General features: G+C 37.6%; 1 protein-coding gene across 2 annotated transcripts in view; it reads left to right on the top strand.

The window, feature by feature from the left end:
- RB1 (RB transcriptional corepressor 1) overlaps positions 1-14,050 on the top strand; it is an 83,520-nt gene that overhangs the window by 60,545 nt on the left and 8,925 nt on the right. The window lies entirely within an intron of this gene.

Raw genomic sequence — 14,050 nt, 5'->3', positions numbered from 1 at the left:
GCTTTGCTTTGCTATTGGAGGTGAATCTGGGTGATTTAAGAGGACAGCTTGGTATGCCCAAGACCTGATCCAGATTCCATTGAAGATGCTACCAGTTTTCTTACTGACTTCAGAAGGGTAGATATTTTCAGTTGACTGCTTTCAGTATTGGTATCGGTTTCCTCTTCCTCTGTCATTTTGAGGTCTAAAGGCTCATTGTCAATGAATTTACACTATTAGAAAGCCACAGACAAATATGCTACAGGTGCCTCCTGTAGCCTGCAATTAAAACAGGAAGAAAGTCAGGTAGCAGAGAGAGAAACTCAGGTTCTTTGAGCCTGTTGTTTGGGGGTCTAACTTCAGGAATGCCTTGAGTTAGTGTTTAATTCCTTTGGAAGTTAATGGTAAAACAGGTCTGTTGTTTTGCTATGGCTTAATTGTTGATGCATCTGCTTCATAGTACATTTAGACAAAAAAGGCATTTCCTTAAATATTTAAGTTAAAAAAACAAAAAACAAACGAAACCAAAGCACTCAGAATAACTACTGATTGATTTCTGCATTTGAACTGAGGTGGCTTGTACATGCTTTTTTTTAAACAGGGACATTTATATGTAAAGCTTCTCCTTGCTGTCTTCCTGTACTTGTGGGCATGCATTGGAGCATAATACTTTATATACTTGCTTCGGATTGCATACAAGTTTTATATTGGCTTATTTCTACTGATATCCTGGAGCTGCCCGTAACAAGGTGCCACACTAACCAAAAGCAGCAGTAGGCACGCTGTCTACAGCGAGAGCAAGGAGAGCAGGGTAAAACTGCATCCGAAGCAAAGTAATTCCTCTCTGAATTTCTGGCAGAGCTATTTCCGTGTGTTCTCTGTCCGTCTTCCTTTGAGATAGGGAAATGCTGGAACACGTAAATGCGGAAAACAACTTAATGTATGCATCTAAGAGTGAGTCAGCATGAAAACGGCCTGTTTTCTTACTAGAAGCAACATGTTGAGCTTTCAAGGTCAACTTGTGTTTTTCAGTGCTACTCTTATTCTGTTATTTTTCTGGAGCAGATATTTTTTGCTTATTTAAGGGCAACAAAATGTTATGGTAGGCCTGGTTTTTAGATTTCATGGACAGTTTACTTCTTTCAGGATAATCTTTTCAGAGCTATTATTTGTAGTAGAGCTAATAAAGTAGAATTTTTGTTCAAAGAAGTGAACCCTTTCTTCCCATCCCTCAGCCTTTCTCAAAAATGGTTTGGGGTTTCTGGTGAGAAGGTGAAAAGTGTGGGGTGGCCGTACAGCTGAGATTGGAAATGACTCGATTAATCCACCGGACAGTGCTGTGCATCTGCGCTGTTTTTCCTGCGTAGACATGTCAATCGAAACGCCTTTGAGTCGCCTGTATCAGAGCTGTGCTCAAACCCATTGGTGCTCCTGAAGGCTCAACGCCCAGGAGGGGCAAGTTTCATCTCCCGCGTGTACAGTTTGAGCACACTGAGTTTCAACACTGGCCTGCATGCTTATGGCAGGAAATGCTCAGAATAAAATGTGTCTGAAAGGTAGGCTTAGGAGACATGGCTAGGCTGCAGCTAAGGTTTTTTGTTTTTTTTTTTTTTCCCTCCTCTCTAAGTGCAAATAATAAGAGAAGCTGTAAAATTCAACAGATTTCAGATTGCAGCATGCTCTATGTAACGTGTGAACTTTACACACTCTGAAGTTTGAGGGCTAGAGCAAAACGTTTTGGGGGGCTTCCATAAGCTTGACGGGTTAAAATTCTTTGATAGAGTGAGAGAAATGCTTCCAAGGCATGCAAACCTCCCAGGATTTTCTCAGGCAGCAGAAAGTAAACGGTCCCAAATTTGACATGATTGTGTGCAACTCTAGTAAAACACAGTGTTCGGATGTTTTATTTTAATCAGGTTCTCTGCTAGTGCACAGTATGACCAGGTTTTAAATCAGTATAAGGCCTTTTAAAACACTGATAGGTATGCTTTTACTTTTAAACTGCTAAAAGGGATACCAAAACTTGACTCCAGCACCAGCAGAAAGGCTTTCAAATGCTTTTGTTGGACAACATTATTTTGGCAAAATCAAAGCTTTCTCTGGGAATATTTTTCAGTGAAATTTCTTACAAAAAGCAGGTCAAAAATATTCATAAGGCCAACTGAATTTTAGAAAAATTCTTTAGAAGCAATTTTATCTAATTTTCCTTAAATTTCTGAAGCAAAACTTAGAGCAGAACAATTTTCTCAGCATAAGACTTGTAAAATGTAGTTGTTTCATCAGAAACATTGAAACTTTTTTTTTTGTTCTGCTTACAAATGACTGAGAATTTCTCACAGGATAGAAATACTGAGAGCTGAACAATTTTGGTAGGGAAAACATACTGTTATTTGAGTATTATGCATTTTTCTGTCTGTAATTAAATGAGATCACAGGAAGCAGGGAGGTTTTGGTCATTTGATTATTTAATATACCTTATCAGATAAAGTATATCTTACTACTTTGTTGTTAGGTGTGCTTCGTGTATTATTGTAAAACATCGCTCATTAATACTTTAGGGGAAATCACATGCATTTTTTTCTATATGTGTTGCAGTTTTTGATTATGTGACAATAGAAGTATAGCTGAAAGATAAGCAGGTAATGAGCAAGTGTTGCACCGAGGAAGAGGGTAGAGGCCGGGCAAATTTCTTGATTTTTATAAACATGTCTGCTCCCTGTACCTAGAATCATCTCAACATCAAAACAAAATAGCATCATATGTGTTCAGAGACTTGTGAAATCCTTTTAGGATATGTTGCTACTTAGTTTTGCCATTTAAAATACCAGCAGGGTTGTTTCCTCATTAGCCATATAAGGACCCAAGACCAGCACTCCCATCTCTCAGCTGAGCACCCTTGTTTTTCAAAGCTTCCAGTTACATGTGTGCCGACTCCAGGTACATCTCAGCCAGCAGGACTTTTTCCAGTCATGCTTCTGAGGCAGCTGGTTGTCCTCACCTGTCCCGCAAGGAGCCTAGAAATCAAACTCTGCTTTTAGATCCCAGAAGGGGTTGGGAAGGAGGCTGTACACTCAAAAATTGGATATTGCATGTAGGTCTTTCACTGGATGCAGTGCAAAGGCTTTCACCAACTGAGTGGGGGGAGCTTTTGCACTGGCGCTATTCAAATGTGAAGTGAGGCATGCAGGGTATGCAGTATTTTAGAAAAAAACATCTTCGCTGTGCTATAACTGCTGATTTTCAAACATGAATAAGATTAAAATTACTTTCCCAAATCCATATGAAATCATCCGAATAGAAGTGGTGAGAGTTCTATGCTTCTGCAGTTTTCATGAGCATCGCTAGGACTTGCAGTCTACCTGCTTTTTTCTGATTACTTTAGTACTCAAGTGTTTCTGTCCAAAAATATGCTTTTTCTAAAGTCACTTATCTTTACCCTGTACTCTGGAAGTTCATAGATACCTCAGACAACTAAGAAAAAATAAGTAGATCAGTCTAATTTTTAACAAGCTTGAAGAAGGCTATAAATGTGAGAAGGTTCAGTTTGCAAGAAAAATTCTGTGGCGCCATCATCTGACTATACTGCAACACTGTTTATTTCTATTATTCATTAATTAGATAATTCAGAATGACAATATGCCATTATTTCCAGCCATTCTTTCTACTCTTCCCCTAACTGCTGAGGGGAATTAAAGTAGCTTATTTTATACAAATGTCCTGTATGCCATCAAGTAATCAAAGATTGTGTTTACAAATCAAACATCTTATTTGCATAGAAAAGCATTTATGCTTGACCCTGTGGTTCAACTGGAAACAAAGTATCTTAAAGCATGCTAAAACAGTAATTTTCTGCATCATTTACCTCTAAATATCTGAGGGGGAAATGTTCTGCCGTTAGCAAACCTGTTTCTCCAGAGCCTTCACTGATTGTCTTCAAAAGATTTGTGTGTGTGGCCATGAGGAAAAGCACCAAATATCGTGTCTTGCATTATTTTCTGAAAAATAATAAGGACTTAATTTTAGAAATGCTGGATCAAGCTTCCTGCAGGTGTTGCTGAAGTCCAGATGGCCATAGTTCTGTCCACAGTTTACAACATAAACACACTTCTGGAGGTTCCTTTACATCTTATATTTTTTGTGACACAATAAGATGTAGCTGAGCTAGCAAAAAAGGGCAAAAATTCTAAACAATTTATATAACAGATATACATTGTGTTGCATTAAGGTTTTCTTTAATGTCTTCAAGGGTCCCGGGATATACAGCTCCATGGATAATCTACATGTTTGTGTGTAAAACACTTCTGACTCCATTTCTTAGTGATGCTTATTTGTTGACAACTATTAGTTGCATTCTTCTCTGTCTCAAATCTATGAAAAGCTAATGCATGCATACTAATTTTAAATTTGTACACCTACCCTGAAACAATTCTATAGTTTGTATTTGACAAAGCCAACTCATGCTGTTGATCAACTGTTGGTGATATTGCCCTCAAGAGAAGGAGGGGGAGTGAAATGATAACCGGGAAGAAGCCTGGGGGTAGGGAGAGCAGCAGGTTTGAATAGAAAGCACTGTAATATCCTCTTGAGAATTAGATATAAAACTGTGAGAGAGCGCAGAAGGAAAAATATTTAGTATATGTTAAAATACTAAATCTGTTAGAAAAAGAAATCTAAAATGTAAGTATGAAATGGGTATAATAGTAAAAAAATATATATACATATATCCTTTGTCTTCAAGTTCTTTGTTTCAGACCTGTTCAGATTTAAGCTACTGAAAAGTTTGTGTTTTTCAAATGACTTTTACTGCAGTAGGTGTTGTACAATTCTGCATCATACTATCAAAATTCAATTTCTTATTTTCAGACTAGGAAGAATGTATTTTTAATGAAAACCAAGTAGTGTTTTCACAGCCCAAGACTTTTTCTTTTTCCCCAATTCTCTTTTGTTAATCTAATTTCCACTGCACTACTCCCTAGCTCTATTGTATTGTATTTTATCTGATGGTTAAATAGCTGCTTGTAAGGCAAAAATGGTTAATTGCAGACATGTTGTTAAATTCTGTCAACAAAGTGCTCAGGAGCTCTGCATGTGTTTCTGCTTTGAAAGCTAATCAGAACATGATGACTGCCAGGTTTTGTCTGCCTTGACCAAATACTAGGTGTAGACTGAGATAACTAAGCTTGATGTATTCCATAATGTTAGTCACAGAAGCACTGTATCCAATTAAGATCAAAACTCTTTAAGGGGTGGATTTATGCCTAAAATTTGCTGCACTGATAGTTTTGTTATAACTTCTTTTTTTTGTCTATATTCTGTATTTCTAAAAGTGACCACTGTAAAACTGCTGCATAGATCACTTTTTGTATTCTTGTTGCTGTATTTTAATGCGAAGCATGGCATACTATCAGCTTATTTTTGGAAGTCCAATTAATTTCTACTATTTTTCTGGATTTAGACTCTATGAAGCATATTGCAAAGTATTTATAGTAATTTTTGCTTTTGCAGCAGTCTGCTTTTAATGGTTTTGGAATACCTAACTTCCCTAAGCTAATGCTAGGAGAGGAAGAAGCTTGCCCATTTTCTAGAGAATTAGTCTCTCTGTATTTGCAGCTCATCCTGGAGATCCACATTCTCTGCAGCTTATTTATGTAGCATCCTTTTTTGTTCAATTCATAATTCATTGAATCATTGGTGCTGTTGGTGAAAGACGCTGTCCTACCTTTTTTTAACTGATGTCTACAAAGTTTTCTAGCATACTTACTGCTTTAGCTGGATTGAGAGAATTGTCAGTGACTTGTGCCTAAATTTGCCCTGCTAATGAGAAACTGGAAAAGAATATGAGACTTGAAACAGAATTACTAGTTAGAAAGCTTTAACTGAAAATCTGAAAGAGGCACCACATTGTCAGTACCTGAAGGAAACTATTGTTAAAAGTTTTTTTCATTAGAAAAATGCACATTACCAGTCATAACTTTGGCTGTTCAAAGAATTGGTGTTTTTAATATGATCGTGTTTTGCAATGCATCGTGCAAAATCTGAGCTCACACACTGTAATAGCGGCTTTCCAGCATGGGCTGCAATGAAAATGAGAGATAAGACTTTTATATTTTTCTGGCTGAAGCAGAGGCAGGCAGAGTTGCGTGTTTTCATCAGCATGTCATTTTTGCTAATTTATTTTCATCCACATGTTAATGCTTCTCTGTAATTAGACCAGAGTATTTTGCCAGCTAGAAGATCAGAGATCTGAGGAGAATGTCGTGTCTGTGCTTGTACTGGGAAAAATAATTCCTGTAACTGCCTTTCTTAATTGTTATTCTGAGAATTGTGACTGTGCAAGTCAGCTAGAAATGAAACTGCTAGGAAGAGTGAACTTCTTAGTGCGATGGTGTAACCATCTGATTGTTATCTATAGTAACTGCATACTTTTTTTCAGAACAATTTTGGGGTCACAGAATGCCTATTTTAGTAAAGAGAATGAAATTAATAGCCTGGGTGTGCTATTTTGCTCCTAAGCTGAATTTTTTTTTCGTATGTGGAAATAACAATAAAAATATTATTAACACTACTGTGATGTCAATTAAGCGAATGGTCTTTTAAAACATCTCTTCTCTACTTCCTTTGCTGAAAAAAATCTTTGCACCCTGTAGTGTTTTCACACTTTAAGGTGGCTGTTTACCGCTGAGGAGTTTTGACAGGACATCTTGTTGCTGACTGCATCTGCATTTCCGTCAGTCAAATGGCTCAAATTGGGTGGGTCTCCCCTTCTGTATTGTATGTGATTTCTTGTGCTGAGGGCGACAAACTGGTATTGATTCAGCTTCTTTGAGGCTTTTGGCTTTAGTTTAAAAGTCTTGAGAGGTCAGATTTGTCCAAGAATTAGTCATATGGAGGCAGGGTTGCAATAGGGAGCTAGGCAGTAAACACACTGATCGCTTCAGATAAGACTGTTTCTCTAGCAGCCGCTGCCAGTTCAGCCCAAGGATCCATCTGGAAGAGACTTGTTGCAATTGCTTAGGGGGAAAAAATAAGTGCTGGGCTAGCCTACAGTGTTATTTTCTTAGATAATGTTCAGCCAGAAATACGCAGTACATTGTTGTGTTCTGCAGTGCTTCGTGGATCTACATGTGTAGTTGTTTTTTGGAACAAAGTATATTTTCCATATCTGTGATGTTTTGTAGTAATTAGTTCCACAACTGAACTCTTGTATGAAAAACTTTGGTTTTGGCTTTTAATCCTATTGCCTGATAATTTAGTTTGACAGTTTGATTATACCATGGCATAATAATAACTCTTTGTTTTGTTTCTTTGCTGGTAATTCTGTAGTAAGTTCACCTTGACTTTTGAGCATTGAGTTGGCATTTTCAGAGTTACTCACAGAGATACTAAATATTTCTTTTTGGAGCAATGGTGACTTTAGAGCCTTTATTTATGTAAAGCTAACATCATTTTTCCCCTTTTTTTATTTTTGCTTTTATCAGCCTTGAATATTATAGCTATTTTATCATCTAGTCACTGAATTTCATAAGCTCTTTTTGCCGTGAGTTTTAGTTTTCTTATTTAAACTAAATAATTTTGTGCCACTAGCAAACTTTCCTTCCCTGCCTCTCCCTTTTCCATGTCATTTGTGAATGTTAAACAGCAGCTCTCCCAGCAGAGATTGAGAGACTTGACTGATAACCTCTCCACTGTGAAAAGGGACCATTTATTCATACTTTTGATATCTGTCTTTTAACCAGTTACTACATTCCCATCTGTCTTGTGACAGCATTTTCTTTAAAGAGCTTTTCCTGCAGGAACCTGTCAAAACCTTTCTGGAGATCAGAACATAATGCTGTCTGTAGGATCACCCTGTTAGCAGACTTGTCGACTGCTTTCAAGGAGAAGTCTTGGAATTAGTGAGCACTGACTTGCCTGCCTTTCCCCTGGTACTGCCCCTGAAAGATGCTCTCAGTCATCCTCCAGCCACACGTTTCTGTCTTCCTCCTGTGGCCAAACACTTGTGTGGCCGTAAGGTGAACTAGATGGGAGAGTTGATCTGAATGTAAAATGAACGTGCCCTCCCTTTTCCTCCCCTCCCAAAATGTGTTTAAAAAAAATCCGAAACAAAAAACCCTGATCCAGTTCTCCTTGCAGCCACACAGACGTTTCTGCTGACACAAGAGCAGTAGGAGATGGTGAGGAGGAGGGAGCAGGTTGATGGGGGAGTTTGGGACTGTGCCTTTTGGTGAAATGCTGGCTTACAGTATGTGTGTAGCTAAGGCTTTAATGTGCTGAATATTAACTCCTTAGTTACTCAACGAGCCTTTCTTTTATTAAAAAGTATAAAAATTGTGCAAGTCTCGAGTAGGAAAGCTATTGAAGAAAGTGGTGCAAGCACATACTTCAAGCCATGCAGTAGAATGCCTCCTGGTGTCATCTTGAGTAGTTTAAACAAAATAGTTGAATAAAAAATGTAGTTCTGTTTTTTAACTGTTTTTCAAAACTCTTTTCAAAGCAAATTTTCAAAAGTTAGTCTCACAGCCTGGGTAAACAGGAATAATCCTGAATACCATGGTTCACTTTTCGGTATTCATCTGCTGATTGGTTTACAGTGCTTCAAAGCAATAGCTATGTCAGTAGTTTACCTATTTGCAGAGCATTATCATCAGTCTGTGTAATATTTTTGAACATACCCATAAAATTAGTCACTATCTTAACACAAAAAACTCTAGTATCTTTGTGGTTAAAGTTTAAAAGCTGGGGAAGAGAATGAGATTGCTGGAATTCATAGGGTTTCTTTAAGCTTTGCAAATTTGTTTCACTCTAATTTAGCTAAGATTTGGGTGGTGGTGGTGGTGTGGGTTGTTTTTTTTGTTTGTTTGTTTGTTTGTTTTAAACAAGTATCACTGCAAATATCTAACAGTGACCATCAGTTGTTTCTGTTGCTGTGATATGCTTCCTGGCTTGTTTTTATCTCTCCCCTATTTTTCCCCAAATCTTTAGGGAAGATGCAGGTGAGGTGGGCCTCTCAGAAGCTTCTGAGGGCTATCTTGACGTGCACCCTGCTCCTTTGCTAGGAAATATCTCTTGATGACGCTGTTATGGCCTGTAGCGTGGTGGCTCCATGAACCTTTGCTGAGAAAACTTGTAAAACGTAGAGAACTGGTTAATACAAGACCATCTGGGGAGGAGCGTATTTGGAAGTGGAAGGATGGGAAAACTGTGATATTGATTGCTCTGAAATAATTTATGAATTCTAGTAGAGTTCACTAAGTTCTGTCTGGAGGCTTGTAGGGAAGGCTAGATTGTTGCAAAACTGTCAAGGTAATGGATTTGCAGCCTTCTTTAAAACAACACAGGTTTAAGATACATATCCAAGCTATGGGAGACCTGGCTTTTCTTCTCTGACTGAAGAGGCTTGAAATCATTTTCCACTAGGCTTTCAAATAACTTGTGATAGGGAGTCTTGGTTTCACCTGTTAGAGATATGTTAGTGATTCATATGAATATATATGTATATATTCACTAAAACAGGCTCTCTATTCAATTTCCCATTTCCGTGATGAGTCCTAAGTGCCAGACCAGAGAGCAGTTCCTCTTTTCCTAGTTTAATAACTATTTTTATATTATAGAAGAAAACTGGAATGCAAGGACTGAATTTGAAAATTCTTAATAGGCTTGAGGCTAGGACACCCACACTCAGATCAGCTGTTTGCAAGTTTTATGTCAAAGACTTCAAACAAACAATTGGCGTTTTTGTGATTTGTGAACTCCTTCAGTTTGTGCTTTATCAGTTCCATCTTAGTTTGACTTTCCTACCCTCTCGCGTGTGGAGGAAAAAACCCTTTAAAATATCACTCTCAAATGATCAAAACTAATTAACAGTCATTGTTTTTTTGTCTGCTTTTCTTTCCTCTACACATTAGGTATTTACATAAAAGGAGACTCTCACAAAGCTTTAATGATAGTATTGTGTTCTATAAATCACCATTACATTTGATTTTAAAGTATCCTGCCAGTAAAGCAGGAGTAGGGCTTGTATTAAAAACATATATTTACTTTAAGGAGTTAAAAACAGATCTGACAGTATTGTTAAATGAATTAAACCCTTAATACTACAGTTGTCACTGTTTTTTTATAAATTTTATAAAAACAAGCCCTAATAAGATCATAATTTACATAATGCAACTCATTTAGTAGAAGCTATGTACATACAAGTTAAAACATTGTGCTTAATATTATGTTTTTTTCCATAGTAAATATTGTTTAAATTTAGACTGTGAAGTATATATTGTTTTGGCAGGCCTAAGTTCTTCCATGATTATGAATATTAATTGAATATTAATTGTTGTGTGAATGTGAATTGATAGCTCCAATACAGCCTTTGCAGTTTCATTTAAAAGTTGTCAATTCCAAATCAGGTTTTTTTTTGCATTGCAAAATCATATCCAGCTTTTAGTGTATTACCAAAAACATTCTTAATGTTATGTATTGGATTGATTGATGCAATAATTTGTAGTGGTGTTATGAAAAGCAAAGTAGCAAGACATTGAGAGAGACAGATATGTAGTTTAGTGGTAAACATAATAATAAAATTTATTGTGGAAATACAGTGGAAACTTGATTAGGAAATTATTATAAAGCATGGAAGTATAAAGCAATAGAAAATAAAGACAAAAGCAGTGTTTGAAATACTGTAAACTATCATTTAACACTGTTTAATAGGTTTGCTTTCAGTTGCCCAGGAGTAAAATTGCTCAAGGACTTTCTCTGTAGTCAAAGTGGCCAACATCTTAACACCAGATTAGCTGTTCTCTATACTTAAAGCTTTTTCACTTAATCTTCTCATGGAAACCAAAGCCCAATTAAACACAGAGTTGGGCCACAGCTGATATAAAGGTCAGGAAGTTGGGAAGCACTTCTGCATCCTGCAGTTTCATCATAGCCAAAGATTAACCAACAAGAGATTCAGCCTGTTTTGTCCATAAAAGGAGCTTGCAGATTGGAGAAGATCTCTGCAGATGTTTGCAATGCAGGTATTGCTGCAGGGAAATGTCCTGCAGAGGCTGCCTAATTAACCCCTACATAATTTACCAAAGTTTAACAGAACTGATTGCCGTTGCAGTTACGATTAGCCTTGGTTAGCTTAAGAGGGAATTGAGTCAAATTTTAGCCTTATTCTTGGTTTTCATGCCATAGCCAATATATATCTCATGCCATGCCAAGAGACCCTGAGAAATTTTAGGTCTTAATTGGTTTCTCCCTTTTCACACTAATAAATTAGAGCTTCTTTAGCCATCACATGGAAATTTCAAATGAAAAGCAGTATTTAATTTTACTAGCAAAATTTGTTCTGTGGCTGTATCTAATAACATCAATCACTTAGCATTAAATTAAAATAAAAACTGTGCCAAACTCCATATGAAAGGAATGCATTGGAGATGACCTGTTGACTTGAAGTGCCTCCTGAAAGCTTTAAAAAGCAATATAAAATTTCTAAAAGGTAGTGTGAGTAATGTCACTTTAGAAGCAAGTTACTGAATAAACATTCCTGCTAGATAAAACTGGACCTGGGGTTAAAGTTCTTTTATGACAATTCCTTAGGGGACTGGTAATTGTCATGTTATTGACCTTATTTTGCTCATTCGAGAGAGAGATGTAGGTTGTTCAATACCCAGTAGTGTGACTGAAGTGGAGCAGAATTTGCGCTGATAAGCTCTGTGGTTAGTATGTTGCCCTGAAAAATCACTGCAAGCTGCAGAACGCACTTCAGATTTGCTAAATATAAGTATTTTTCACGTTTAAAGGTGAAGGAAAGGAAGAAAGTACATAATTAAAGCCGTCAATAACTGATCGATTCTTTAAGGTGGAGGGAAGAGATATTCGAGAAAGCTATTTCTACTTTATGGTGTATTTCTGTTTCTACTTTATGGCATACCCTTGGTTTTTGTGAGGTACCAGCTCTGTCAGTGTAGTACCTGCTTCTCGCTTGCCATATGTGGCTCTGCGTTTGGAAGCGATTTTGGTAGGCATCACTGGCAAAAACAGAAATGGCTTTATCTAAAGCACTTGTCAGCTAAGAGGTGGAAATTGTGACTGTCAGAACGCTTGCCTTAAATTTCACCAGGTCCAGAGGCTAAATAGTGAGGGTGGTGGTTGTTGTTGTTGTTTTTTCCTCCACCTCCTGCAATCCCAGCCCTGATACAGTTCCTGCTGTCAGAGGTCAGTGGCCCTCGGTTTGCCCAAGGTGATGTGTTGAGTCAGTGTTCTGATGCATCTCACCATTACTAACGCTGGCCTGCCTGCGCTGCCGTTAGCGCTGCTGGAGCCAAAGTGATGAAACCTCATTTATTGTGATGCACTTTTAACTGCTGCATTAATTAAAATTTTGGGGAGCCAAAAAAACAGATGTATTGGACTTGTTATGTCTTACTACTCAGTTACTAAGTAGTTTTTCTATGCTAGAACTATCCTCTTGCTAGCTGTAATTTTTTCAAACTGATGGAAAGCAGTAACTTTAAAAAAAAATTCCTGTAGGGTACCATTTCATGCACAAATCAACTAATTTAACGGGCTGTTGTCACTAAATGTGGCAGAGCTTGTACTCCCTTTTCCTTTTTGCTCCTTCCCGCTTCTCACTTTGCTCCCAATGTCAGTCTTGTTGCTGCCCTGTCTTCTAGGGCTGTTGTGGCTCTGATGTTTGCTCGATTCTCTGCAGAGCTGATTTAACTCAAATCTGCTCTTTATGGTAACTTTCTGCTGTTCTTGTGCATGACATAGTCTTTCGACCTCTGTGTAAGTCAATCAAAGCTGGCAAATAAGGGGAAAAAAAGGAAGAGGGAAAATGGTGTAAAAGCATGCAGATCCCTTTCGTAGGCAGTGAGCTGCTATATTCCCTTGCCTGATCGCACTCCTGTGTAGTGAAAATCAGAGCAGGGTTGAGAGAGGCCCTGGAACTGCTGGTTTCTAGAGAGAACTTGAAAAATCAAAACTCTTGCTTCCATTTCTTGATCTCTCATTTCCCTGTATCAGTTCCTTTTCCTGTTACTGATGCTTCACTGAGAAGATTATTTTTCCAGTAGTAAACAGTTGAAATGTGACATGAATGATGAAGTTGGATTAACTCTTGGTCAAGGAGTCAGGAGATGTTTTTGCAAGGAATTAGTGATTGCTCTAAGAAGGAAACAGATTCTTCAGAGCACAGTGAAACACTGATGGGAATAATAAAAAGGAACAAGCAAAGTGGCTGGGAGAATGAGAAATGGAGAAGGTCGCGTCCGCGCGTTTCCAGGAAGGGTGGCACTGAAAGCAACGAGTGAGATAAGTGTGCGCTCCTAAATACAGAGAAGGATGATGCAAACAAGTCCAAAAGCTGATCTGATTGAGAAATGATGGAGAAACAACTATGGGGTTATGAGTCAGTAACTGTTGTTTCTCTATTATGGATGTAATGGCTCCAGTATTGCCAAAATCTTAGCTTAAAAATTACACAATATAAGAAATTGTAAATCTCAAGTCATTTTCATCTTGTTGCTCTGAGCTTTTAGGTGATGAATTTTGAAGCTGCTGCTCGCATTCATGAAAGCTAGATATTTTAGAAGAAAAATGGAAACTGAGAATGTCTCATAATCATATGACCCCAGCAGCTAAGACTCTTAAGGAAGAGTCCAAATATCTTGAGGTATACAGCAAAGCTGCAAGAATTTATAATGCTGCAGGTTTTTTTCTTTAAGAAATAAGATTAAACGAGAAAAGTCTTAATATTAGTTTTACTAGACCTTCTCATTGTCTTCATCCTGCAGCTTGCTTTATATGCATGCTGTATTCTTACTTTATTGTAGCTACAGAATTGTGCCATTATATTTTAATATTAGTAACATGTAGGAGCAAATTGATTTTGGACAACCAGATGATACATTAATTATGTATAAAGTGTTGAGCAGGCTGGTTTTACTGCTGTTTTTTAGGTGATCATTTGGAGGAAAATGCTGAATGTCTGCCTTTGCCCACTTCGTTCCCAGTGTTATTAACACTGCTTTCCACTGTCAAAAGGCAGCTGTCTTTTAATAAGATGATGTTCTTCTGTTAGTTC

The sequence above is a fragment of the Apteryx mantelli genome, chromosome 1 (genome assembly GCF_036417845.1).
Source record: "Apteryx mantelli isolate bAptMan1 chromosome 1, bAptMan1.hap1, whole genome shotgun sequence".
In the NCBI taxonomy this organism is placed as follows: Eukaryota; Metazoa; Chordata; class Aves; order Apterygiformes; family Apterygidae; genus Apteryx; species Apteryx mantelli.
Note: the sequence above shows the minus strand (reverse complement) of the source record. Positions and strands in the feature narration are given on the sequence as shown.